Source organism: Chrysoperla carnea, chromosome 3 (genome assembly GCF_905475395.1).
Source record: "Chrysoperla carnea chromosome 3, inChrCarn1.1, whole genome shotgun sequence".
In the NCBI taxonomy this organism is placed as follows: Eukaryota; Metazoa; Arthropoda; class Insecta; order Neuroptera; family Chrysopidae; genus Chrysoperla; species Chrysoperla carnea.
In genome coordinates, this window is record NC_058339.1 from 48,929,383 (window position 1) to 48,934,356 (window position 4,974).

Sequence of the window (4,974 nt, forward strand, 5' to 3'; positions counted from 1 at the left end):
ATTCGACTTCGTGATTATTGGGATTCGCAATTGATCCTTCCTTAATGACGTTTCCTACGCAATATCAAGCAAAACCATCTAATCTTGCACATTTAGTGACGTAAATGATTTCGTCAAAACATAGCGATATAAAAAGAAGCAGCGAGTTTATATCAATTTTTGAGTGTTCCGTTACTTTTCTGGCCAGTTTTAAAATTGTTTCTTTTATTGTATTTCTAGATAGAGAAATATCTTTGATGCACTTTGATGCTCATGCTAACTAGACTTCCTTCGAAAACTCTCCCCCACGAAAAGGTTTACTATGCCGAGCTATGACATTTACAAACGAGTAACTTGCTGGCCGTGCTCGAATGACAATTTTTGGCAACATATTTAATCAAAGACGTCGACTGATTAGAAACACAATGCAAAAGAGGAAAAAACAAAAATTTTTGTCTATTCAAGAATATTTTGACATAAACACACATTTTACAAACTAAATTATTGGTAAATTCGGGTCTGGAAGTAAGTCAATGAACAGTAAAGCATTCTCAAAATTGCTATATTATCTATAATTTTTATCGAGACACTATAGAATTATTCAAGGTAAAAAGTATCAAAGATACTACACATTACCCAACATATATCTTGTGTAATACTTTCTAGGTTTCTAGACAATCATCCTAGCGTCACCCCCATAGCTATACACATACGAACGTGAACTAATGAAGTAATGACTTGTACATACCTTAAACAATTATTCTTATTTCATTTTCATGTCAAGTTTTCAAGACAGTTGTGAGTTTTTTCACTTTAATTTGATATGTTGTTGATGTAACAAATGTATAAAAAATACATAAAAAATGCGTAAATTAAAATGAACAATCATTCCGTATTCCATATGTGATTCTAATTAAAAAAAAGCTATTTTCAAAAATAATTAGGATCATAAGTATATTAGATAAATGTTTTCGAAGAAATAGCCTAAAAAGAATCCAAGAAATTGTTTTCCGTATCTGATGAATCCGAAAAAAAATTATCTAATTTAGTTTTATGGAAATAATTGGTGTAAGATTTTTCTCGACTTTTGAAAAAATTGTCTAAAAAAATTGTTTTATCAATCTCGAAAATTGATAAAACTCGTAATACAGTGCCATTTTTACAAATCCAAAAAATACAAAAACCAGGTTCATTTGACAATTAACTAATCTTTTCTTTTTATGACATTGACTACAATGAATTCAGGAAATCCCATCAAGAAATTACATAAATGCCGTACAGAAATAAATCACGTAGAGCTTCGGAAATTGATGGGAGATCAGAAACTTCCGGTATCGAAGTTACCGAATTTAGTTCTATACGGCATTTATGTAATTCGCTTCGAATATTTATGCAGAGTTAGTATCCAGCAACGAGGTAGATATTTGCTGGTGCAGGGATAAGACACCAAAATGTAACACGTAACGTAGAAATGACACTATGGTGCTTAAACTTACTTTTACATATAGGAGCATCTTTTTCAACATGATTCTGGTGGGTCATTTCTATAACCCCTTCGGAAAAATCGAAAAAATCGCAAACGCCTTTTTTGCCACAGTTTGATAAAACTACATGTATAGTGAATTTTCGGAGCCAAACAATACAAAAATTGGAAACATTTTATCGAGTTATGGACGGTACATAGTATAGTTTTGGCCCAAAAATCGAGCTCATTTGACGATGAGTTGAGTATTTGCTACGATATCGACTATTTACTATCATTAATTGTTATATTTTGGATATATTTTTGGCGGGATTAGAGACATTTTTTATTTTGACTAGGCAATTTCACAACTAAGTTCTTTTTCACTTCCCCTAATATCCAGAAAACTGTTTGAATTTAGGAAAGCCTCTGTATCCTTTATTATTAAATAAATAAATATTGTATTAAGGATATTTATAAACTGTAAATATCTCGTGTTCCCTTATTTAATTAAATTTAATTTTGACAAGTACGTTCACTGATGCTGAATTTCAATTTGACTTTTAATTTTTTCATTATTATTTGATTACTGACATTGACCCTTAAAAAATAATTTTAGTATCGCAAATAATAATAAATTATATAAATAACTTGATTTCTTTGTTATGCATGCTTATAGTAAGTTCTCTACAGTCTACATATAACATACATCCACTTATTTAACATATTAATATATAATATATGCGTGCTTACTTCTTATAAAGTTTACAAACATATTATTTAGTAAATAAAAATGACCGACCTTTAATGTCGAAACATTTTATCACCATTCAAATTTAATATTAGGTATAAGCATTTTGACATTAAACATATAATTTATGACTTTGCATGCTAACGTCTTACACAGAATCACAAATGACATAAATCACATTTTATTTGACTATATTTAAGTATGTACTGGATTGTGAACTAGTTATGCAGTTTATTTTAAGTTAAATTCAATTTATTTACGATGTTACGCCCGACAAATTCTACATTAAAATCGCAAAACGAGATATAAAGCTGCTTTTTTGATATGTAATTTCAACCCCTTAAGACGAGTATGAAACTACGTTTCACAAGCAAAATAGTTGAGCTACCTGCGTAATCTGTGCAAAATGCAAAATTATCTTTGCAGTTAATTCAAAAACTATGAGTTTTTCACATTAGTAAGCTATCATTTTGAAATTTGAAACAACAGAAGCCAACCCACCTCTGTATATCTAATAGTTTTTGAGATATGATGCTTGAAAAATTTACATGGTTTTAGGAAATGTAAAAATTTGGAGTTTGGCTTATGTTAAACCTTTAGAGATAAAACAAAAATTTTAATGTAAAAAAAGTTCCTAATTAAAAAATAAACAACTTTTGTTTGAAACAATTTTTCGTAAACATAATTGTTATCTCGGTAGCAAATTAGGAAAAAATTTCGTGTCCATTCTCTCCAAAAGTATATATAAAGCTTTTTGGTATGTTATTTGGACCCCTTTGGGAAATGTAAAACTAAAAGTTGTGGTACCTACGTAATATGTAAAAATATTTTTCATCTGCGTGGTTTTTTAAATTTTGTTAATTTCACCTTTTTCAATTCATTGTAGTTTGTTTTATTCAAAACTCAATGATCGAATGTATAGTAATCAACAAAGATTTTTTTACTTCATTTTTTTACAATTTCAACCACAGTCGTCTGTGATTTCAGCAGTAGTAGTTATACCACAAGAATTGGCAAGTCTTTTTTGAACCGTTAGGACAATTAAAATAGAAAGCTTCTTTGAAAATTTTTCTAGTATTCATTGGGGAATCAAAAACATGGCAAAGGATTATGTGAGATTTTGTTATTTTGTTAGATCCCGGATAAAAATCTTCGATTAATTTTTCTACTCAAGCGATATTTTTTCAGAAAATAACAATTTCACTTGCGAACTTTTTAATTTTATTTTACATTTTTCATACACTAATGGCATCAAACTATCTTTCCAATAAAATCAGTTTCATTGATATTAAAAATATTTTTCTTTGCTATATTTTAGTTTAAAGTTGTAAACCTCTATAAAAAATAAACACCCGCTATTAAACGAGAATGTGAAGAGTACTTAATATTAGTAAACTAAGTAAGTCGTATGGAAATTTTGTATTTTCATTATGTATGTTCAGTAAACACAACTACCTATCTAATACATGGTAGTTTTATAAAATATTGAAGTGTTATGTAACAACTTACATTGCACAAAACAAGCACATATTATTATTATAAGTTTAAGGAGTAGTTAGTTAGTTTAAAATACATCTGTAACTTTTTACTTTTTTAAATAACATGTATAAAGATACTGACGACGTACCTTTGAAGATGCCCTTAGGTAGAATATTCTTTTTTCCTGTTTTTAAGTGGATTACATAACCACATACACAGAGTTAATTTTTAGCTCCGTAACATACAAATCTAAGCTTATGCAATTTCAAGAATTGGCACAATCCTTCAAAGTGGTTTCCATAAACTCTCCAATTTTAAAGTTTCTACAATCAGAGTGCCTACCCTTCAAAGTCAGTCGACTACTATCTGAAGGATATAACTCGACCAGAAAGGTGTTATAACGACTTGAAGGACTTTACATGTTGTTATGAGCGATTTTGACTGTAGTCTAAAACTATCATTGCCGAATATTAATTTATAAATATCTATTACTTAATCAAATATCAGACAATCACAGAAACTTCATCAAACAAATATATTTTTATTCATAAAAAACTTACAACAATACGAATAGTTCAACAAAAAAATTATGTAAGAATAAAAAACTAACCTCATTATGGGTTTTGTTTTTACATTATTTGTACGTATAGTATATTATATAAAGATTGGATCTTATTATATTTATTTAAAAAGTTCTATAAATGATTCCACAAGTGCTTCTGATTTAAGTTTTTCATTTTAATTTTGATTCTTTTAATTCTCTTTAATTTTATCGATTTAAGATTTAAAAAAATTATTTTAAGATACCTATTATTGATGTTAAACCTTCTTTTACAGTTTCGGAAACTAAAATTGGTGGAAATAGAAAAAAATTCCGCAAATTGAAAGATCAAACCAAAAAAGAAAAAAAAACAATCGAATTGATGAGCTCCTCCGTTTTTGTTTGAAGTCGGTTAAAAATAAGAAATTTTAAAAAGTTGTTCGAAACATGTAGATTTTAATATACAGATTCCCAAAACAAGTCAAATTTGAAAAACGAAGACTAACTAAAATACACATAATAAAACTGTCACCTAAATCCTACCTGAAAAACTGAATGTCAATTAAATTTTGAAATTTTTTAAGTAAAGATTTGGATTCAGCGATCACGGAACAGCCCCAAGTAGCATTATTTTTGTGATATATTCATTTTGTAATTTTTAAAATTTGAATTTTCCGGCCATCAATTTCGATTTTTAAACTATTTAAGTTTAGATTTGGATTCAGCAAGCTGAAAAACCCCTGATTTTAATCGAGTTTTATA